The sequence below is a fragment of the Equus caballus genome, chromosome 29 (genome assembly GCF_041296265.1).
Source record: "Equus caballus isolate H_3958 breed thoroughbred chromosome 29, TB-T2T, whole genome shotgun sequence".
Classification (NCBI taxonomy): domain Eukaryota; kingdom Metazoa; phylum Chordata; class Mammalia; order Perissodactyla; family Equidae; genus Equus; species Equus caballus.
This window is the reverse complement of record NC_091712.1, coordinates 7523552-7547049: the sequence shown is the minus strand read 5'-3', so window position 1 is coordinate 7547049 and position 23498 is coordinate 7523552.

The window sequence follows — 23498 nt, the reverse complement described above, 5'->3', positions numbered from 1 at the left end:
CTGAGAGGTGGTTCCGCCATGGCTGGCATGTGATTCCGGACCGTCCCCCAGGAGGTTCTGGCATAGCCAGCAGTTAATATTGGCCTGTCCGGCAGGTGGTTCCAGCGAGTCGAACAGGTGGCTCCGGCGTGCTCGGCAGGTGGTTCCGGTCTGTCCGGAAGGTGATTCCGGCGTGTCCGGCACGTGCTTCCGGCACGTCTGAGAGGTGGTTCCGGCATGCGCGACAGGTGATTTCGGAGTGTCCGCCAGGTGGTTCTGGCGTACCCGGCATGTGATTTTGGCGTGTCCGGCAGGTGTTTCTGGCGAGTCGAGCAGGTGGCTCCGGCATGCTCGGCAGGTGCTTCCGGCGTCTCCGTCACGTGGTTCTGGTGTGTCTGAGACCTGGTTCCGGCATGTCCGGCAGATGATTCCGGAGTGTCCGCCAAGTGGTTCTGGCATACCCGGTTGGTGATTTTGGCATGTCAGGTAGGTGGTTCCGGCGAGTCGAGCAGGTGGCTCCGGCGTGCTCGGCAGGTTGTTCAGACGGGTTTGGCAGGTGTTTTCCGTCTGTTCGGGGTGTGGTTCCAGCATCTCATGCACATGGTTCTGGCACGTCTGAGATGTGGTTCCGGCCGGCCCGACAGGTGTTTCCACACTGTCCGCCAAGTGGTACTGGCGTAGTTGGCAGGTGATTTTGGCATGACCGGCAGGTGGTTCCAGCAAGCCCGGCAGGTGATTCGGAAGTGTTCCCCAACTGGTTGTGGCATAGCCGGCAGGTGATTTTTGCATGTCCGGCAGGTGGTTCTGGCGAGTTGAGCAGGTGGCTCCGGCGTGCTCGGCAGCTGCTTCCGGGGTCATTGGCACGTGGTTCTGGCATATCTGAGAGGTGGTTCCGGCATGCCCGGCAGGTGATTCCGTAGTGTTCGCCAAGTGTTTCCGGCGTAGCCGGGAGGTGATTTTGCATGTCCAGCGGTCGTTCCGGCGGGTCGAGCCGGTGGTTCCGGCGTGTCCGGCAGGTGGTTCCGGTCTGTCCGGCACGAGGTCCAGTCTGAGAGGCTGTGCCGGCATGCCCCTCACGTGATTCCGGCTTGTCCCCGAAGTGGTGCTGGTGTAGCGGGCAGGTGATTTTGGCGTGTCCGGCAGGTGGTTCAGGCGAGTTGAGCAGGTGGTTGCGACGTGCTCGGCAGGTGCTTCCGGCGTCTCCGGCACGTGTTTCTGGCACATCTGACTGGTGGTTCCGGCATGCCCAAAAGTGGATTCCGGTCTGTCCGGTAGGTGGTTCCGGCGTGCACGGCACGTGGTTCTGGTACGTCTCAGAGGTGGTTGCGTATGCCCAACAGGTGATTCCGGACTGTCCGCCACGTGCTTCTGGCACGTCTGAGAGGTGGTTCCAACATGCCCGGCAGGTCATTTCGGAGAGTCGTCCAAGTGGTTCTGGCGTAGCCCGCAGGTGATTTTGCCGTGTCCGGCAGTTGGTTCCGCCGTGCTCGGCAGGTGGTTCAGGCATGGCCGTCACGTGGTTCCAGTCTGTCCAGGACGTGTTTCCAGCTTCTCCGGCAGGTGGTTCTGGTACGTCTGAGAGGTGGTTCCGCCATGGCTGGCAGGTGATCCCGGACTGTCCCCCAGGTGGTTCTGGCATAGCCAGCAGTTGATATTGGCCTGTCCGGCAGGTGGTTCCAGCGAGTCGAACAGGTGGCTCCGGCGTTCTTGGCAGGTGGTTCCGGTCTGTCCGGTAGGTGTTTCCGGCGTGTCTGGCACGTGCTTCCGGCACGTCTGAGAGGTGGTTCCGGCATGCGCGGCAGGTGATTCCGTAGTGTCCGCCAGGTGGTTCTGGCATACCCGGCAGGTGATTTTGGCGTGTCCGGCAGGTGTTTCTGGCGAGTCGAGCAGGTGGCTCCGGCATGCTCGGCAGGTGCTTCCGGCGTCTCCGGCACTTGGTTCTGGTCTGTCTGAGAGCTGGTTCCGGCATGTCCGGCAGATGATTCCGGAGTGTCCGCCAAGTGGTTCTGGCATACCCAGCAGGTGATTTTGGCGTGTCAGGGAGGTGGTACCGGTGAGTCGAGCAGGTGGTTCCGGTGTGCTCAGCAGGTGGTTCAGGCGGTTCTGGCAGGTGGTATCCGTCTGTTCGGGGTGTGGTTCCGGCATCTCATGAACACGTTTCTGGCACGTCTGAGATGTGGTTCCAGCCGGCCCGACAGGTGTTTCCGCAGTGTCCGCCAAGCGGTTCTGGCGTAGTTGGCAGGTGATTTCGGCATGACCGGCAGGTGGTTCCAGCAAGCCTGGCAGGTGATTCCAAAGTGTTCACCAACTGGTTGTGGCGTAGCCGGCAGGTGATTTTTGCGTGATCGGCAGGTGGTTCTGGCGAGTCGAGCAGGTGGTTCCGGCGTGCTCGGCTGGTGCTTCCGGGGTCATTGGCACGGGGTTCTGGCATGTCTGAGAGGTGGTTCCTGCATGCCCGGCAAGTGATTCCGGAGTGTTCGCCAAGTGGTTCTGGCATAGTCGGCAGGTGATTTTGGCATGTCCGGCAGGTGGTTCAGGCGAGATGAGCAGGTGGTTCCAACGTGCTTGGCAGGTGCTTCCGGCGTCTCCGGCACGTGTTTCTGGCACATCTGACTGGTGGTTCCGGCATGCCCGAAAGGTGATTCCCGTCTGTCCGGTAGGTGGTTCCAGCCAGCACGGCATGTGGTTCTGGTACGTCTCAGAGGTTGTTGCGCATGCCCAACAGGTGATTCCGGACTGTCCGCCACATGGTTCTGGCACGTCTGAGAGGTGGTGCCGGCATGCCCGGCAGGTCATCCCAGAGAGTCCTCCAAGTGGTTCTGGCATAACACGCAGGTGATTTTGGCGTGTCTGGCAGGTTGTTCCGTTGTGCTTGGCAGGTGGTTCAGGCTTGGCCGGCAGGTGGTTCCAGACAGTCCAGGACGTGTTTCCAGCTTCTCCGGCAGGTGGTTCTGGTACGTCTGAGAGGTGGTTCCGCCATGGCTGGCAGGTGATTCCGGACCGTCCCCCAGGAGGTTCTGGCATAGCCAGCAGTTAATATTGGCCTGTCCGGCAGGTGGTTCCAGCGAGTCGAACAGGTGGCTCCGGCGTGCTCGGCAGGTGGTTCCGGTCTGTCCGGTAGGTGATTCCGGCGTGTCCGGCACGTGCTTCCGGCACGTCTGAGAGGTGGTTCCGGCATGCGCGACAGGTGATTTCGGAGTGTCCGCCAGGTGGTTCTGGCGTACCCGGCAGGTGATTTTGGCGTGTCCGGCAGGTGTTTCTGGCGAGTCGAGCAGGTGGCTCCGGCATGCTCGGCAGGTGCTTCCGGCGTCTCCGGCACGTGGTTCTGGTGTGTCTGAGACCTGGTTCCGGCATGTCCGGCAGATGATTCCGGAGTGTCCGCCAAGTGGTTCTGGCATACCCGGCTGGTGATTTGGGCATGTCAGGTAGGTGGTTCCGGCGAGTCGAGCAGGTGGCTCCGGCGTGCTCGGCAGGTTCTTCAGACGGGTCTGGCAGGTGTTTTCCGTCTGTTCGGGGTGTGGTTCCAGCATCTCATGCACATGGTTCTGGCACGTCTGAGATGTGGTTCCGGCCGGCCCGACAGGTGTTTCCACACTGTCCGCCAAGTGGTACTGGCGTAGTTGGCAGGTGATTTTGGCATGACCGGCAGGTGGTTCCAGCAAGCCCGGCAGGTGATTCCGAAGTGTTCCCCAACTGGTTGTGGCATAGCCGGCAGGTGATATTTGCGTGTCCGGCAGATGGTTCTGGCGAGTCGAGCAGGTGGTTCCGGCGTGCTCGGCAGCTGCTTCCGGGGTCATTGGCACGTGGTTCTGGCATATCTGAGAGGTGGTTCCGGCATGCCCGGCAGGTGATTCCGCAGTGTTCGCCAAGTGTTTCCGGCGTAGCCGGGAGGTGATTTTGCATGTCCAGCGGTCGTTCCGGCGGGTCGAGCCGGTGGTTCCGGTGTGTCCGGCAGGTGGTTCCGGTCTGTCCGGCACGAGGTCCAGTCTGAGAGGCTGTGCCGGCATGCCCCTCACGTGATTCCGGCTTGTCCCCGAAGTGGTGCTGGTGTAGCGGGCAGGTGATTTTGGCGTGTCCGGCAGGTGGTTCAGGCGAGTTGAGCAGGTGGTTGCGACGTGCTCGGCAGGTGCTTCCGGCGTCTCCGGCACGTGTTTCTGGCACATCTGACTGGTGGTTCCGGCATGCCCAAAAGTTGATTCCGGTCTGTCCGGTAGGTGGTTCCGGCGTGCACGGCACGTGGTTCTGGTACGTCTCAGAGGTGGTTGCGTATGCCCAACAGGTGATTCCGGACTGTCCGCCACGTGCTTCTGGCACGTCTGAGAGGTGGTTCCAACATGCCCGGCAGGTCATTTCGGAGAGTCGTCCAAGTGGTTCTGGCGTAGCCCGCAGGTGATTTTGCCGTGTCCGGCAGTTGGTTCCGCCGTGCTCGGCAGGTGGTTCAGGCGGTTCTGGCAGGTGGTATCCGTCTGTTCGGGGTGTGGTTCCAGCATCTCATGAACACGTTTCTGGCACGTCTGAGATGTGGTTCCAGCCGGCCCGACAGGTGTTTCCGCAGTGTCCGCCAAGCGGTTCTGGCGTAGTTGGCAGGTGATTTCGGCATGACCGGCAGGTGGTTCCAGCAAGCCTGGCAGGTGATTCCAAAGTGTTCACCAACTGGTTGTGGCGTAGCCGGCAGGTGATTTTTGCGTGATCGGCAGGTGGTTCTGGCGAGTCGAGCAGGTGGTTCCGGCGTGCTCGGCTGGTGCTTCCGGGGTCATTGGCACGGGGTTCTGGCATGTCTGAGAGGTGGTTCCTGCATGCCCGGCAAGTGATTCCGGAGTGTTCGCCAAGTGGTTCTGGCATAGTCGGCAGGTGATTTTGGCATGTCCGGCAGGTGGTTCAGGCGAGATGAGCAGGTGGTTCCAACGTGCTTGGCAGGTGCTTCCGGCGTCTCCGGCACGTGTTTCTGGCACATCTGACAGGTGGTTCCGGCATGCCCGAAAGGTGATTCCCGTCTGTCCGGTAGGTGGTTCCAGCCTGCACGGCATGTGGTTCTGGTACGTCTCAGAGGTTGTTGCGCATGCCCAATAGGTGATTCCGGACTGTCCGCCACATGGTTCTGGCACGTCTGAGAGGTGGTTCCGGCATGCCCGGCAGGTCATCCCAGAGAGTCCTCCAAGTGGTTCTGGCATAACACGCAGGTGATTTTGGCATGTCTGGCAGGTTGTTCCGTTGTGCTTGGCAGGTGGTTCAGTCTTGGCCGGCAGGTGGTTCCAGACTGTCCAGGACGTGTTTCCAGCTTCTCCGGCAGGTGGTTCTGGTACGTCTGAGAGGTGGTTCCGCCATGGCTGGCAGGTGATTCCGGACCGTCCCCCAGGTGGTTCTGGCATAGCCAGCAGTTGATATTGGCCTGTCCGGCAGGTGGTTCCAGCGAGTCGAACAGGTGGCTCCGGCGTGCTCGGCAGGTGGTTCCGGTCTGTCCGGTAGGTGATTCCGGCGTGTCCGGCACGTGCTTCCGGCACGTCTGAGAGGTGGTTCCGGCATGCGCGACAGGTGATTTGGGAGTGTCCGCCAGGTGGTTCTGGCGTACCCGGCAGGTGATTTTGGCGTGTCCGGCAGGTGTTTCTGGCGAGTCGAGCAGGTGGCTCCGGCATGCTCGGCAGGTGCTTCCGGCGTCTCCGGCACGTGGTTCTGGTGTGTCTGAGACCTGGTTCCGGCATGTCCGGCAGATGATTCCGGAGTGTCCGCCAAGTGGTTCTGGCATACCCGGCTGGTGATTTGGGCATGTCAGGTAGGTGGTTCCGGCGAGTCGAGCAGGTGGCTCCGGCGTGCTCGGCAGGTTGTTCAGACGGGTCTGGCAGGTGTTTTCCGTCTGTTCGGGGTGTGGTTCCAGCATCTCATGCACATGGTCTGGCACGTCTGAGATGTGGTTCCGGCCGGCCCGACAGGTGTTTCCACACTGTCCGCCAAGTGGTACTGGCGTAGCTGGCAGGTGATTTTGGCATGACCGGCAGGTGGTTCCAGCAAGCCCGGCAGGTGATTCCGAAGTGTTCCCCAACTGGTTGTGGCGTAGCCGGCAGGTGATTTTTGCGTGTCCGGCAGATGGTTCTGGCGAGTCGAGCAGGTGGTTCCGGCGTGCTCGGCAGGTGCTTCCGGGGTCATTGGCACGTGGTTCTGGCATATCTGAGAGGTGGTTCCGGCATGCCCGGCAGGTGATTCCGCAGTGTTCGCCAAGTGTTTCCGGCGTAGCCGGCAGGTGATTTTGCATGTCCAGCGGTCGTTCCGGCGGGTCGAGCCGGTGGTTCCGGCGTGTCCGGCAGGTGGTTCCGGTCTGTCCGGCACGAGGTCCAGTCTGAGAGGCTGTGCCGGCATGCCCCTCACGTGATTCCGGCTTGTCCCCGAAGTGGTGCTGGTGTAGCGGGCAGGTGATTTTGGCGTGTCCGGCAGGTGGTTCAGGCGAGTTGAGCAGGTGGTTGCGACGTGCTCGGCAGGTGCTTCCGGCGTCTCCGGCACGTGTTTCTGGCACATCTGACTGGTGGTTCCGGCATGCCCAAAAGTTGATTCCGGTCTGTCCGGTAGGTGGTACCGGCGTGCACGGCACGTGGATCTGGTACGTCTCAGAGGTGTTTGAGTATGCCCAACAGGTGATTCCGGACTGTCCGCCACGTGCTTCTGGCACGTCTGAGAGGTGGTTCCAACATGCCCGGCAGGTCATTTCGGAGAGTCGTCCAAGTGGTTCTGGCGTAGCCCGCAGGTGATTTTGGCGTGTCCGGCAGGTGGTTCCGCCGTGCTAGGCAGGTGGTTCAGGCATGGCCGTCACGTGGTTCCAGTCTGTCCAGGACGTGTTTCCAGCTTCTCCGGCAGGTGGTTCTGGTACGTCTGAGAGGTGGTTCCGCCATGGCTGGCAGGTGATCCCGGACTGTCCCCCAGGTGGTTCTGGCATAGCCAGCAGTTGATATTGGCCTGTCCGGCAGGTGGTTCCAGCGTGTCGAACAGGTGGCTCCGGCGTTCTTGGCAGGTGGTTCCGGTCTGTCCGGTAGGTGTTTCCGGCGTGTCTGGCACGTGCTTCCGGCACGTCTGAGAGGTGGTTCCGGCATGCGCGGCAGGTGATTCCGTAGTGTCCGCCAGGTGGTTCTGGCATACCCGGCAGGTGATTTTGGCGTGTCCGGCAGGTGTTTCTGGCGAGTCGAGCAGGTGGCTCCTTCATGCTCGGCAGGTGCTTCCGGCGTCTCCGGCACTTGGTTCTGGTGTGTCTGAGAGCTGGTTCCGGCATGTCCGGCAGATGATTCCGGAGTGTCCGCCAAGTGGTTCTGGCATACTCAGCAGGTGATTTTGGCGTGTCAGGGAGGTGGTACCGGTGAGTCGAGCAGGTGGTTCCGGCGGTTCTGGCAGGTGGTATCCGTCTGTTCGGGGTGTGGTTCCGGCATCTCATGAACACGTTTCTGGCACGTCTGAGATGTGGTTCCACCCGGCCCGACAGGTGTTTCCGCAGTGTCCGCCAAGCGGTTCTGGCGTAGTTGGCAGGTGATTTTGGCATGACCGGCAGGTGGTTCCAGCAAGCCCGGCAGGTGATTCCAAAGTGTTCACCAACTGGTTGTGGCGTAGCCGGCAGGTGATTTTTGCGTGATCGGCAGGTGGTTCTGGCGAGTCGAGCAGGTGGTTCCGGCGTGCTCGGCTGGTGCTTCCGGGGTCATTGGCACGGGGTTCTGGCATGTCTGAGAGGTGGTTCATTCATGCCCGGCAAGTGATTCCGGAGTGTTCGCCAAGTGGTTCTGGCATAGTCGGCAGGTGATTTTGGCATGTCCGGCAGGTGGTTCAGGCGAGATGAGCAGGTGGTTCCAACGTGCTTGGCAGGTGCTTCCGGCGTCTCCGGCACGTGTTTCTGGCACATCTGACAGGTGGTTCCGGCATGCCCGAAAGGTGATTCCCGTCTGTCCGGTAGGTGGTTCCAGCCTGCACGGCATGTGGTTCTGGTACGTCTCAGAGGTTGTTGCGCATGCCCAACAGGTGATTCCGGACTGTCCGCCACATGGTTCTGGCACGTCTGAGAGGTGGTTCCGGCATGCCCGGCAGGTCATCCCAGAGAGTCCTCCAAGTGGTTCTGGCATAACACGCAGGTGATTTTGGCGTGTCTGGCAGGTTGTTCCGTTGTGCTTGGCAGGTGGTTCAGGCTTGGCCGGCAGGTGGTTCCAGACTGTCCAGGACGTGTTTCCAGCTTCTCCGGCAGGTGGTTCTGGTACGTCTGAGAGGTGGTTCCGCCATGGCTGGCATGTGATTCCGGACCGTCCACCAGGAGGTTCTGGCATAGCCAGCAGTTAATATTGGCCTGTCCGGCAGGTGGTTCCAGCGAGTCGAACAGGTGGCTCCGGCGTGCTCGGCAGGTGGTTCCGGTCTGTCCGGTAGGTGATTCCGGCGTGTCCGGCACGTGCTTCCGGCACGTCTGAGAGGTGGTTCCGGCATGCGCGACAGGTGATTTCGGAGTGTCCGCCAGGTGGTTCTGGCGTACCCGGCAGGTGATTTTGGCGTGTCCGGCAGGTGTTCCTGGCGAGTCGAGCAGGTGGCTCCGGCATGCTCGGCAGGTGCTTCCGGCGTCTCCGGCACGTGGTTCTGGTGTGTCTGAGACCTGGTTCCGGCATGTCCGGCAGATGATTCCGGAGTGTCCGCCAAGTGGTTCTGGCATACCCGGTTGGTGATTTTGGCATGTCAGGTAGGTGGTTCCGGCGAGTCGAGCAGGTGGCTCCGGCGTGCTCGGCAGGTTCTTCAGACGGGTCTGGCAGGTGTTTTCCGTCTGTTCGGGGTGTGGTTCCAGCATCTCATGCACATGGTTCTGGCACGTCTGAGATGTGGTTCCGGCCAGCCCGACAGGTGTTTCCACACTGTCCGCCAAGTGGTACTGGCGTAGTTGGCAGGTGATTTTGGCATGACCGGCAGGTGGTTCCAGCAAGCCCGGCAGGTGATTCCGAAGTGTTCCCCAACTGGTTGTGGCATAGCCGGCAGGTGATTTTTGCATGTCCGGCAGGTGGTTCTGGCGAGTCGAGCAGGTGGTTCCGGCGTGCTCGGCAGCTGCTTCCGGGGTCATTGGCACGTGGTTCTGGCATATCTGAGAGGTGGTTCCGGCATGCCCGGCTGGTGATTCCGCAGTGTTCGCCAAGTGTTTCCGGCGTAGCCGGGAGGTGATTTTGCATGTCCAGCGGTCGTTCCGGCGGGTCGAGCCGGTGGTTCCGGCGTGTCCGGCAGGTGGTTCCGGTCTGTCCGGCACGAGGTCCAGTCTGAGAGGCTGTGCCGGCATGCCCCTCACGTGATTCCGGCTTGTCCCCGAAGTGGTGCTGGTGTAGCGGGCAGGTGATTTTGGCGTGTCCGGCAGGTGGTTCAGGCGAGTTGAGCAGGTGGTTGCGACGTGCTCGGCAGGTGCTTCCGGCGTCTCCGGCACGTGTTTCTGGCACATCTGACTGGTGGTTCCGGCATGCCCAAAAGTTGATTCCGGTCTGTCCGGTAGGTGGTTCCGGCGTGCACGGCACGTGGTTCTGGTACGTCTCAGAGGTGGTTGCGTATGCCCAACAGGTGATTCCGGACTGTCCGCCACGTGCTTCTGGCACGTCTGAGAGGTGGTTCCAACATGCCCGGCAGGTCATTTCGGAGAGTCGTCCAAGTGGTTCTGGCGTAGCCCGCAGGTGATTTTGCCGTGTCCGGCAGTTGGTTCTGCCGTGCTCGGCAGGTGGTTCAGGCATGGCCGTCACGTGGTTCCAGTCTGTCCAGGACGTGTTTCCAGCTTCTCCGGCAGGTGGTTCTGGTACGTCTGAGAGGTGGTTCCGCCATGGCTGGCAGGTGATCCCGGACTGTCCCCCAGGTGGTTCTGGCATAGCCAGCAGTTGATATTGGCCTGTCCGGCAGGTGGTTCCAGCGAGTCGAACAGGTGGCTCCGGCGTTCTTGGCAGGTGGTTCCGGTCTGTCCGGTAGGTGTTTCCGGCGTGTCTGGCACGTGCTTCCGGCACGTCTGATAGGTGGTTCCGGCATGCGCGGCAGGTGATTCCGTAGTGTCCGCCAGGTGGTTCTGGCATACCCGGCAGGTGATTTTGGCGTGTCAGGCAGGTGTTTCTGGCGAGTCGAGCAGGTGGCTCCGGCATGCTCGGCAGGTGCTTCCGGCGTCTCCGGCACTTGGTTCTGGTGTGTCTGAGAGCTGGTTCCGGCATGTCCGGCAGATGATTCCGGAGTGTCCGCCAAGTGGTTCTGGCATACCCAGCAGGTGATTTTGGCGTGTCAGGGAGGTGGTACCGGTGAGTCGAGCAGGTGGTTCCGGTGTGCTCAGCAGGTGGTTCAGGCGGTTCTGGCAGGTGGTATCCGTCTGTTCGGGGTGTGGTTCCGGCATCTCATGAACACGTTTCTGGCACGTCTGAGATGTGGTTCCAGCCGGCCCGACAGGTGTTCCCGCAGTGTCCGCCAAGCGGTTCTGGCGTAGTTGGCAGGTGATTTCGGCATGACCGGCAGGTGGTTCCAGCAAGCCTGGCAGGTGATTCCAAAGTGTTCACCAACTGGTTGTGGCGTAGCCGGCAGGTGATTTTTGCGTGATCGGCAGGTGGTTCTGGCGAGTCGAGCAGGTGGTTCCGGCGTGCTCGGCTGGTGCTTCCGGGGTCATTGGCACGGGGTTCTGGCATGTCTGAGAGGTGGTTCCTGCATGCCCGGCAAGTGATTCCGGAGTGTTCGCCAAGTGGTTCTGGCATAGTCGGCAGGTGATTTTGGCATGTCCGGCAGGTGGTTCAGGCGAGATGAGCAGGTGGTTCCAACGTGCTTGGCAGGTGCTTCCGGCGTCTCCGGCACGTGTTTCTGGCACATCTGACAGGTGGTTCCGGCATGCCCGAAAGGTGATTCCCGTCTGTCCGGTAGGTGGTTCCAGCCAGCACGGCATGTGGTTCTGGTACGTCTCAGAGGTGGTTGCGCATGCCCAACAGGTGATTCCGGACTGTCCGCCACATGGTTCTGGCACGTCTGAGAGGTGGTTCCGGCATGCCCGGCAGGTCATCCCAGAGAGTCCTCCAAGTGGTTCTGGCATAACACGCAGGTGATTTTGGCGTGTCTGGCAGGTTGTTCCGTTGTGCTTGGCAGGTGGTTCAGGCTTGGCCGGCAGGTGGTTCCAGACTGTCCAGGACGTGTTTCCAGCTTCTCCGGCAGGTGGTTCTGGTACGTCTGAGAGGTGGTTCCGCCATGGCTGGCAGGTGATTCCGGACCGTCCCCCAGGAGGTTCTGGCATAGCCAGCAGTTAATATTGGCCTGTCCGGCAGGTGGTTCCAGCGAGTCGAACAGGTGGCTCCGGCGTGCTCGGCAGGTGGTTCCGGTCTGTCCGGTAGGTGATTCCGGCGTGTCCGGCACGTGCTTCCGGCACGTCTGAGAGGTGGTTCCGGCATGCGCGACAGGTGATTTCGGAGTGTCCGCCAGGTGGTTCTGGCGTACCCGGCAGGTGATTTTGGCGTGTCCGGCAGGTGTTTCTGGCGAGTCGAGCAGGTGGCTCCGGCATGCTCGGCAGGTGCTTCCGGCGTCTCCGGCACGTGGTTCTGGTGTGTCTGAGACCTGGTTCCGGCATGTCCGGCAGATGATTCCGGAGTGTCCGCCAAGTGGTTCTGGCATACCCGGTTGGTGATTTTGGCATGTCAGGTAGGTGGTTCCGGCGAGTCGAGCAGGTGGCTCCGGCGTGCTCGGCAGGTTGTTCAGACGGGTTTGGCAGGTGTTTTCCGTCTGTTCGGGGTGTGGTTCCAGCATCTCATGCACATGGTTCTGGCACGTCTGAGATGTGGTTCCGGCCGGCCCGACAGGTGTTTCCACACTGTCCGCCAAGTGGTACTGGCATAGTTGGCAGCTGATTTTGGCATGACCGGCAGGTGGTTCCAGCAAGCCCGGCAGGTGATTCCGAAGTGTTCCCCAACTGGTTGTGGCATAGCCGGCAGGTGATTTTTGCGTGTCCGGCAGGTGGTTCTGCCGAGTCGAGCAGGTGGTTCCGGCGTGCTCGGCAGCTGCTTCCGGGGTCATTGGCACGTGGTTCTGGCATATCTGAGAGGTGGTTCCGGCATGCCCGGCAGGTGATTCCGGAGTGTTCGGCAAGTGTTTCCGGCGTAGCCGGCAGGTGATTTTGCATGTCCAGCGGTCGTTCCGGCGGGTCGAGCCGGTGGTTCCGGCGTGTCCGGCAGGTGGTTCCGGTCTGTCCGGCACGAGGTCCAGTCTGAGAGGCTGTGCCGGCATGCCCCTCACGTGATTCCGGCTTGTCCCCGAAGTGGTGCTGGTGTAGCGGGCAGGTGATTTTGGCGTGTCCGGCAGGTGGTTCAGGCGAGTTGAGCAGGTGGTTGCGACGTGCTCGGCAGGTGCTTCCGGCGTCTCTGGCACGTGTTTCTGGCACATCTGACTGGTGGTTCCGGCATGCCCAAAAGTTGATTCCGGTCTGTCCGGTAGGTGGTTCCGGCGTGCACGGCACGTGGTTCTGGTACGTCTCATAGGTGGTTGCGTATGCCCAACAGGTGATTCCGGACTGTCCGCCACGTGCTTCTGGCACGTCTGAGAGGTGGTTCCAACATGCCCGGCAGGTCATTTCGGAGAGTCGTCCAAGTGGTTCTGGCGTAGCCCGCAGGTGATTTTGCCGTGTCCGGCAGTTGGTTCCGCCGTGCTCGGCAGGTGGTTCAGGCATGGCCGTCACGTGGTTCCAGTCTGTCCAGGACGTGTTTCCAGCTTCTCCGGCAGGTGGTTCTGGTACGTCTGAGAGGTGGTTCCGCCATGGCTGGCAGGTGATCCCGGACTGTCCCCCAGGTGGTTCTGGCATAGCCAGCAGTTGATATTGGCCTGTCCGGCAGGTGGTTCCAGCGAGTCGAACAGGTGGCTCCGGCGTTCTTGGCAGGTGGTTCCGGTCTGTCCGGTAGGTGTTTCCGGCATGTCTGGCACGTGCTTCCGGCACGTCTGAGAGGTGGTTCCGGCATGCGCGGCAGGTGATTCCGTAGTGTCCGCCAGGTGGTTCTGGCATACCCGGCAGGTGATTTTGGCGTGTCCGGCAGGTGTTTCTGGCGAGTCGAGCAGGTGGCTCCGGCATGCTCGGCAGGTGCTTCCGGCGTCTCCGGCACTTGGTTCTGGTGTGTCTGAGAGCTGGTTCCGGCATGTCCGGCAGATGATTCCGGAGTGTCCGCCAAGTGGTTCTGGCATACCCAGCAGGTGATTTTGGCGTGTCAAGGAGGTGGTACCGGTGAGTTGAGCAGGTGGTTCCGGCGTGCTCAGCAGGTGGTTCAGGCGGTTCTGGCAGGTGGTATCCGTCTGTTCGGGGTGTGGTTCCAGCATCTCATGAACACGTTTCTGGCACGTCTGAGATGTGGTTCCAGCCGGCCCGACAGGTGTTTCCGCAGTGTCCGCCAAGCGGTTCTGGCGTAGTTGGCAGGTGATTTCGGCATGACTGGCAGGTGGTTCCAGCAAGCCTGGCAGGTGATTCCAAAGTGTTCACCAACTGGTTGTGGCGTAGCCGGCAGGTGATTTTTGCGTGATCGGCAGGTGGTTCTGGCGAGTCGAGCAGGTGGTTCCGGCGTGCTCGGCTGGTGCTTCCGGGGTCATTGGCACGGGGTTCTGGCATGTCTGAGAGGTGGTTCCTGCATGCCCGGCAAGTGATTCCGGAGTGTTCGCCAAGTGGTTCTGGCATAGTCGGCAGGTGATTTTGGCATGTCCGGCAGGTGGTTCAGGCGAGATGAGCAGGTGGTTCCAACGTGCTTGGCAGGTGCTTCCGGCGTCTCCGGCACGTGTTTCTGGCACATCTGACAGGTGGTTCCGGCATGCCCGAAAGGTGATTCCCGTCTGTCCGGTAGGTGGTTCCAGCCTGCACGGCATGTGGTTCTGGTACGTCTCAGAGGTTGTTGCGCATGCCCAACATGTGATTCCGGACTGTCCGCCACATGGTTCTGGCACGTCTGAGAGGTGGTTCCGGCATGCCCGGCAGGTCATCCCAGAGAGTCCTCCAAGTGGTTCTGGCATAACACGCAGGTGATTTTGGCATGTCTGGCAGGTTGTTCCGTTGTGCTTGGCAGGTGGTTCAGTCTTGGCCGGCAGGTGGTTCCAGACTGTCCAGGACGTGTTTCCAGCTTCTCCGGCAGGTGGTTCTGGTACGTCTGAGAGGTGGTTCCGCCATGGCTGGCAGGTGATTCCGGACCGTCCCCCAGGTGGTTCTGGCATAGCCAGCAGTTGATATTGGCCTGTCCGGCAGGTGGTTCCAGCGAGTCGAACAGGTGGCTCCGGCGTGCTCGGCAGGTGGTTCCGGTCTGTCCGGTAGGTGATTCCGGCGTGTCCGGCACGTGCTTCCGGCACGTCTGAGAGGTGGTTCCGGCATGCGCGACAGGTGATTTCGGAGTGTCCGCCAGGTGGTTCTGGCATTCCCGGCAGGTGATTTTGGCGTGTCCGGCAGGTGTTTCTGGCGAGTCGAGCAGGTGGCTCCGGCATGCTCGGCAGGTGCTTCCGGCGTCTCCGGCACGTGGTTCTGGTGTGTCTGAGAGCTGGTTCCGGCATGTCCGGCAGATGATTCCGGAGTGTCCGCCAAGTGGTTCTGGCATACCCGGCTGGTGATTTTGGCATGTCAGGTAGGTGGTACCGGTGAGTCGAGCAGGTGGCTCCGGCGTGCTCGGCAGGTTGTTCAGACGGGTCTGGCAGGTGTTTTCCGTCTGTTCGGGGTGTGGTTCCAGCATCTCATGCACATGGTCTGGCACTCTGAGATGTGGTTCCGGCCGGCCCGACAGGTGTTTCCACAGTGTCCGCCAAGTGGTACTGGCGTAGCTGGCAGGTGATTTTGGCATGACTGGCAGGTGGTTCCAGCAAGCCCGGCAGGTGATTCGGAAGTGTTCCCCAACTGGTTGTGGCGTAGCCGGCAGGTGATTTTTGCGTGTCCGGCAGGTGGTTCTGGCGAGTCGAGCAGGTGGTTCCTGTGTGCTCGGCAGGTGCTTCCGGGGTCATTGGCACGTGGTTCTGGCATATCTGAGAGGTGGTTCCGGCATGCCCGGCAGGTGATTCCGGAGTGTTCGCCAAGTGTTTCCGGCGTAGCCGGCAGGTGACTTTGCATGTCCAGCGGTCGTTCCGGCGGGTCGAGCCGGTGGTTCCGGCGTGTCCGGCAGGTGGTTCTGGTCTGTCCGGCAGGTGGTTCTGTGGTGTCCGGCACGAGGTTCAGTCTGAGAGGCTGTGCCGGCATGCTCCTCACGTGATTCCGGCTTGTCCCCGAAGTGGTGCTGGTGTAGCGGGCAGGTGATTTTGGCGTGTCCGGCAGGTGGTTCAGGCGAGTTGAGCAGGTGGTTGCGACGTCCTCGGCAGGTGCTTCCGGCGTCTCCGGCACGTGTTTCTGGCACATCTGACTGGTGGTTCCGGCATGCCCAAAAGTTGATTCCGGTCTGTCCGGTAGGTGGTTCCGGCGTGCACGGCACGTGGTTCTGGTACGTCTCAGAGGTGGTTGCGTATGCCCAACAGGTGATTCCGGACTGTCCGCCACGTGCTTCTGGCACGTCTGAGAGGTGGTTCCAACATGCCCGGCAGGTCATTTCGGAGAGTCGTCCAAGTGGTTCTGGCGTAGCCCGCAGGTGATTTTGCCGTGTCCGGCAGTTGGTTCCGCCGTGCTCGGCAGGTGGTTCAGGCATGGCCGTCACGTGGTTCCAGTCTGTCCAGGACGTGTTTCCAGCTTCTCCGGCAGGTGGTTCTGGTACGTCTGAGAGGTGGTTCCGCCATGGCTGGCCGGTGATCCCGGACTGTCCCCCAGGTGGTTCTGGCATAGCCAGCAGTTGATATTGGCCTGTCCGGCAGGTGGTTCCAGCGAGTCGAACAGGTGGCTCCGGCGTTCTTGGCAGGTGGTTCCGGTCTGTCCGGTAGGTGTTTCCGGCGTGTCTGGCACGTGCTTCCGGCACGTCTGATAGGTGGTTCCGGCATGCGCGGCAGGTGATTCCGTAGTGTCCGCCAGGTGGTTCTGGCATACCCGGCAGGTGATTTTGGCGTGTCCGGCAGGTGTTTCTGGCGAGTCGAGCAGGTGGCTCCGGCATGCTCGGCAGGTGCTTCCGGCGTCTCCGGCACTTGGTTCTGGTGTGTCTGAGAGCTGGTTCCGGCATGTCCGGCAGATGATTCCGGAGTGTCCGCCAAGTGGTTCTGGCATACCCAGCAGGTGATTTTGGCGTGTCAGGGAGGTGGTACCGGTGAGTCGAGCAGGTGGTTCCGGTGTGCTCAGCAGGTGGTTCAGGCGGTTCTGGCAGGTGGTATCCGTCTGTTCGGGGTGTGGTTCCGGCATCTCATGAACACGTTTCTGGCACGTCTGAGATGTGGTTCCAGCCGGCCCGACAGGTGTTTCCGCAGTGTCCGCCAAGCGGTTCTGGCGTAGTTGGCAGGTGATTTCGGCATGACCGGCAGGTGGTTCCAGCAAGCCTGGCAGGTGATTCCAAAGTGTTCACCAACTGGTTGTGGCGTAGCCGGCAGGTGATTTTTGCGTGATCGGCAGGTGGTTCTGGCGAGTCGAGCAGGTGGTTCCGGCGTGCTCGGCTGGTGCTTCCGGGGTCATTGGCACGGGGTTCTGGCATGTCTGAGAGGTGGTTCCTGCCTGCCCGGCAAGTGATTCCGGAGTGTTCGCCAAGTGGTTCTGGCATAGTCGGCAGGTGATTTTGGCATGTCCGGCAGGTGGTTCAGGCGAGATGAGCAGGTGGTTCCAACGTGCTTGGCAGGTGCTTCCGGCGTCTCCGGCACGTGTTTCTGGCACATCTGACTGGTGGTTCCGGCATGCCCGAAAGGTGATTCCCGTCTGTCCGGTAGGTGGTTCCAGCCAGCACGGCACGTGGTTCTGGTACGTCTCAGAGGTGGTTGCGCATGCCCAACAGGTGATTCCGGACTGTCCGCCACATGGTTCTGGCACGTCTGAGAGGTGGTTCCGGCATGCCCGGCAGGTCATCCCAGAGAGTCCTCCAAGTGGTTCTGGCATAACACGCAGGTGATTTTGGCGTGTCTGGCAGGTTGTTCCGTTGTGCTTGGCAGGTGGTTCAGGCTTGGCCGGCAGGTGGTTCCAGACTGTCCAGGACGTGTTTCCAGCTTCTCCGGCAGGTGGTTCTGGTACGTCTGAGAGGTGGTTCCGCCATGGCTGGCATGTGATTCCGGACCGTCCCCCAGGAGGTTCTGGCATAGCCAGCAGTTAATATTGGCCTGTCCGGCAGGTGGTTCCAGCGAGTCGAACAGGTGGCTCCGGCGTGCTCGGCAGGTGGTTCCGGTCTGTCCGGTAGGTGATTCCGGCGTGTCCGGCACGTGCTTCCGGCACGTCTGAGAGGTGGTTCCGGCATGCGCGACAGGTGATTTCGGAGTGTCCGCCAGGTGGTTCTGGCGTACCCGGCATGTGATTTTGGCGTGTCCGGCAGGTGTTTCTGGCGAGTCGAGCAGGTGGCTCCGGCATGCTCGGCAGGTGCTTCCGGCGTCTCCGGCACGTGGTTCTGGTGTGTCTGAGACCTGGTTCCGGCATGTCCGGCAGATGATTCCGGAGTGTCCGCCAAGTGGTTCTGGCATACCCGGTTGGTGATTTTGGCATGTCAGGTAGGTGGTTCCGCCGAGTCGAGCAGGTGGCTCCGGCGTGCTCGGCAGGTTGTTCAGACGGGTTTGGCAGGTGTTTTCCGTCTGTTCGGGGTGTGGTTCCAGCATCTCATGCACATGGTTCTGGCACGTCTGAGATGTGGTTCCGGCCGGCCCGACAGGTGTTTCCACACTGTCCGCCAAGTGGTACTGGCATAGTTGGCAGGTGATTTTGGCATGACCGGCAGGTGGTTCCAGCAAGCCCGGCAGGTGATTCCGAAGTGTTCCCCAACTGGTTGTGGCATAGCCGGCTGGTGATTTTTGCGTGTCCGGCAGGTGGTTCTGGCGAGTCGAGCAGGTGGTTCCGGCGTGCTCGGCAGCTGCTTCCGGGGTCATTGGCACGTGGTTCTGGCATATCTGAGAGGTGGTTCCGGCATGCCCGGCAGGTGATTCCGGAGTGTTCGGCAAGTGTTTCCGGCGTAGCCGGCAGGTGATTTTGCATGTCCAGCGGTCGTTCCGGCGGGTCGAGCCGGTGGTTCCGGCGTGTCCGGCAGGTGGTTCCGGTCTGTCCGGCACGAGGTCCAGTCTGAGAGGCTGTGCCGGCATGCCCCTCACGTGATTCCGGCTTGTCCCCGAAGTGGTGCTGGTGTAGCGGGCAGGTGATTTTGGCGTGTCCGGCAGGTGGTTCAGGCGAGTTGAGCAGGTGGTTGCGACGTGCTCGGCAGGTGCTTCCGGCGTCTCCGGCACGTGTTTCTGGCACATCTGACTGGTGGTTCCGGCATGCCCAAAAGTTGATTCCGGTCTGTCCGGTAGGTGGTTCCGGCGTGCACGGCACGTGGTTCTGGTACGTCTCATAGGTGGTTGCGTATGCCCAACAGGTGATTCCGGACTGTCCGCCACGTGCTTCTGGCACGTCTGAGAGGTGGTTCCAACATGCCCGGCAGGTCATTTCGGAGAGTCGTCCAAGTGGTTCTGGCGTAGCCCGCAGGTGATTTTGGCGTGTCCGGCAGTTGGTTCCGCCGTGCTCGGCAGGTGGTTCAGGCATGGCCGTCACGTGGTTCCAGTCTGTCCAGGACGTGTTTCCAGCTTCTCCGGCAGGTGGTTCTGGTACGTCTGAGAGGTGGTTCCGCCATGGCTGGCAGGTGATCCCGGACTGTCCCCCAGGTGGTTCTGGCATAGCCAGCAGTTGATATTGGCCTGTCCGGCAGGTGGTTCCAGCGAGTCGAACAGGTGGCTCTGGCGTTCTTGGCAGGTGGTTCCAGTCTGTCCGGTAGGTGTTTCCGGCATGTCTGGCACGTGCTTCCGGCACGTCTGAGAGGTGGTTCCGGCATGCGCGGCAGGTGATTCCGTAGTGTCCGCCAGGTGGTTCTGGCATACCCGGCAGGTGATTTTGGCGTGTCCGGCAGGTGTTTCTGGCGAGTCGAGCAGGTGGCTCCGGCATGCTCGGCAGGTGCTTCCGGCGTCTCCGGCACTTGGTTCTGGTGTGTCTGAGAGCTGGTTCCGGCATGTCCGGCAGATGATTCCGGAGTGTCCGCCAAGTGGTTCTGGCATACCCAGCAGGTGATTTTGGCGTGTCAGGGAGGTGGTACCGGTGAGTTGAGCAGGTGGTTCCGGCGTGCTCAGCAGGTGGTTCAGGCGGTTCTGGCAGGTGGTATCCGTCTGTTCGGGGTGTGGTTCCAGCATCTCATGAACACGTTTCTGGCACGTCTGAGATGTGGTTCCAGCCGGCCCGACAGGTGTTTCCGCAGTGTCCGCCAAGCGGTTCTGGCGTAGTTGGCAGGTGATTTCGGCATGACTGGCAGGTGGTTCCAGCAAGCCTGGCAGGTGATTCCAAAGTGTTCACCAACTGGTTGTGGCGTAGCCGGCAGGTGATTTTTGCGTGATCGGCAGGTGGTTCTGGCGAGTCGAGCAGGTGGTTCCGGCGTGCTCGGCTGGTGCTTCCGGGGTCATTGGCACGGGGTTCTGGCATGTCTGAGAGGTGGTTCCTGCATGCCCGGCAAGTGATTCCGGAGTGTTCGCCAAGTGGTTCTGGCATAGTCGGCAGGTGATTTTGGCATGTCCGGCAGGTGGTTCAGGCGAGATGAGCAGGTGGTTCCAACGTGCTTGGCAGGTGCTTCCGGCGTCTCCGGCACGTGTTTCTGGCACATCTGACAGGTGGTTCCGGCATGCCCGAAAGGTGATTCCCGTCTGTCCGGTAGGTGGTTCCAGCCTGCACGGCATGTGGTTCTGGTACGTCTCAGAGGTTGTTGCGCATGCCCAACAGGTGATTCCGGACTGTCCGCCACATGGTTCTGGCACGTCTGAGAGGTGGTTCCGGCATGCGGGGCAGGTCATCCCAGAGAGTCCTCCAAGTGGTTCTGGCATAACACGCAGGTGATTTTGGCATGTCTGGCAGCTTGTTCCGTTGTGCTTGGCAGGTGGTTCAGTCTTGGCCGGCAGGTGGTTCCAGACTGTCCAGGACGTGTTTCCAGCTTCTCCGGCAGGTGGTTCTGGTACGTCTGAGAGGTGGTTCCGCCATGGCTGGCAGGTGATTCCGGACCGTCCCCCAGGTGGTTCTGGCATAGCCAGCAGTTGATATTGGCCTGTCCGGCAGGTGGTTCCAGCGAGTCGAACAGGTGGCTCCGGCGTGCTCGGCAGGTGGTTCCGGTCTGTCCGGTAGGTGATTCCGGCGTGTCCGGCACGTGCTTCCGGCACGTCTGAGAGGTGGTTCCGGCATGCGCGACAGGTGATTTCGGAGTGTCCGCCAGGTGGTTCTGGCGTACCCGGCAGGTGATTTTGGCGTGTCCGGCAGGTGTTTCTGGCGAGTCGAGCAGGTGGCTCCGGCATGCTCGGCAGGTGCTTCCGGCGTCTCCGGCACGTGGTTCTGGTGTGTCTGAGACCTGGTTCCGGCATGTCCGGCAGATGATTCCGGAGTGTCCGCCAAGTGGTTCTGGCATACCCGGTTGGTGATTTTGGCATGTCAGGTAGGTGGTTCCGGCGAGTCGAGCAGGTGGCTCCGGCGTGCTCGGCAGGTTGTTCAGACGGGTTTGGCAGGTGTTTTCCGTCTGTTCGGGGTGTGGTTCCAGCATCTCATGCACATGGTCTGGCACGTCTGAGATGTGGTTCCGGCCGGCCCGACAGGTGTTTCCACAGTGTCCGCCAAGTGGTACTGGCGTAGCTGGCAGGTGATTTTGGCATGACCGGCAGGTGGTTCCAGCAAGCCCGGCAGGTGATTCCGAAGTGTTCCCCAACTGGTTGTGGCGTAGCCGGCAGGTGATTTTTGCGTGTCCGGAAGATGGTTCTGGCGAGTCGAGCAGGTGGTTCCGGCGTGCTCGGCAGGTGCTTCCGGGGTCATTGGCACGTGGTTCTGGCATATCTGAGAGGTGGTTCCGGCATGCCCGGCAGGTGATTCCGGAGTCTTAGGCAAGTGTTTCCGGCGTAGCCGGCAGGTGATTTTGCATGTCCAGCGGTCGTTCCGGCGGGTCGAGCCGGTGGTTCCGGCGTGTCCGGCAGGTGGTTCCGGTCTGTCCGGCACGAGGTCCAGTCTGAGAGGCTGTGCCGGCATGCCCCTCACGTGATTCCGGCTTGTCCCCGAAGTGGTGCTGGTGTAGCGGGCAGGTGATTTTGGCGTGTCCGGCAGGTGGTTCAGGCGAGTTGAGCAGGTGGTTGCGACGTGCTCGGAAGGTGCTTCCGGCGTCTCCGGCACTTGGTTCTGGTGTGTCTGAGAGCTGGTTCCGGCATGTCCGGCAGATGATTCCGGAGTGTCCGCCAAGTGGTTCTGGCATACTCAGCAGGTGATTTTGGCGTGTCAGGGAGGTGGTACCGGTGAGTCGAGCAGGTGGTTCCGGCGGTTCTGGCAGGCGGTATCCGTCTGTTCGGGGTGTGGTTCCGGCATCTCATGAACACGTTTCTGGCACGTCTGAGATGTGGTTCCACCCGGCTCGACAGGTGTTTCCGCAGTGTCCGCCAAGCGGTTCTGGCGTAGTTGGCAGGTGATTTTGGCATGACTGGCAGGTGGTTCCAGCAAGCCCGGCAGGTGATTCCAAAGTGTTCACCAACTGGTTGTGGCGTAGCCGGCAGGTGATTTTTGCGTGATCGGCAGGTGGTTCTGGCGAGTCGAGCAGGTGGTTCCGGCGTGCTCGGCTGGTGCTTCCGGGGTCATTGGCACGGGGTTCTGGCATGTCTGAGAGGTGGTTCCTGCATGCCCGGCAAGTGATTCCGGAGTGTTCGCCAAGTGGTTCTGGCATAGTCGGCAGGTGATTTTGGCATGTCCGGCAGGTGGTTCAGGCGAGTTGAGCAGGTGGTTCCAACGTGCTTGGCAGGTGCTTCCGGCGTCTCCGGCACGTGTTTGTGGCACATCTGACAGGTGGTTCCGGCATGCCCGAAAGGTGATTGCGGTCTGTCCGGTAGGTGGTTCCAGCCTGCACGGCATGTGGTTCTGGTACGTCTCAGAGGTTGTTGCGCATGCCCAACAGGTGATTCCTGACTGTCCGCCACATGGTTCTGGCACGTCTGAGATGTGGTTCCGGCATGACCGGCACGTCATCCCAGAGAGTCCTCCAAGTGGTTCTGGCATAACACGCAGGTGATTTTGGCGTGTCTGGCAGGTTGTTCCGTTGTGCTTGGCAGGTGGTTCAGGCTTGGCCGGCAGGTGGTTCCAGACTGTCCAGGACGTGTTTCCAGCTTCTCCGGCAGGTGGTTCTGGTACGTCTGAGAGGTGGTTCCGCCATGGCTGGCAGGTGATTCCGGACCGTCCCCCAGGTGGTTCTGGCATAGCCAGCAGTTAATATTGGCCTGTCCGGCAGGTGGTTCCAGCGAGTCGAACAGGTGGCTCCGGCGTGCTCGGCAGGTGGTTCCGGTCTGTCCGGTAGGTGATTCCGGCGTGTACGGCACGTGCTTCCGGCACGTCTGAGAGGTGGTTCCGGCATGCGCGACAGGTGATTTCGGAGTGTCCGCCAGGTGGTTCTGGCATTCCCGGCAGGTGATTTTGGCGTGTCCGGCAGGTGTTTCTGGCGAGTCGAGCAGGTGGCTCCGGCATGCTCGGCAGGTGCTTCCGGCGTCTCCGGCACGTGGTTCTGGTGTGTCTGAGAGCTGGTTCCGGCATGTCCGGCAGATGATTCCGGAGTGTCCGCCAAGTGGTTCTGGCATACCCGGCTGGTGATTTTGGCATGTCAGGTAGGTGGTACCGGTGAGTCGAGCAGGTGGCTCCGGCGTGCTCGGCAGGTTGTTCAGACGGGTCTGGCAGGTGTTTTCCGTCTGTTCGGGGTGTGGTTCCAGCATCTCATGCACATGGTCTGGCACTCTGAGATGTGGTTCCGGCCGGCCCGACAGGTGTTTCCACAGTGTCCGCCAAGTGGTACTGGCGTAGCTGGCAGGTGATTTTGGCATGACTGGCAGGTGGTTCCAGCAAGCCCGGCAGGTGATTCGGAAGTGTTCCCCAACTGGTTGTGGCGTAGCCGGCAGGTGATTTTTGCGTGTCCGGCAGGTGGTTCTGGCGAGTCGAGCAGGTGGTTCCGGTGTGCTCGGCAGGTGCTTCCGGGGTCATTGGCACGTGGTTCTGGCATATCTGAGAGGTGGTTCCGGCATGCCCGGCAGGTGATTCCGGAGTGTTCGCCAAGTGTTTCCGGCGTAGCCGGCAGGTGATTTTGCATGTCCAGCGGTCGTTCCGGCGGGTCGAGCCGGTGGTTCCGGCGTGTCCGGCAGGTGGTTCTGGTCTGTCCGGCAGGTGGTTCTGTGGTGTCCGGCACGAGGTTCAGTCTGAGAGGCTGTGCCGGCATGCCCCTCACGTGATTCCGGCTTGTCCCCGAAGTGGTGCTGGTGTAGCGGGCAGGTGATTTTGGCGTGTCCGGCAGGTGGTTCAGGCGAGTTGAGCAGGTGGTTGCGACGTCCTCGGCAGGTGCTTCCGGCGTCTCCGGCACGTGTTTCTGGCACATCTGACTGGTGGTTCCGGCATGCCCAAAAGTTGATTCCGGTCTGTCCGGTAGGTGGTTCCGGCGTGCACGGCACGTGGTTCTGGTACGTCTCAGAGGTGGTTGCGTATG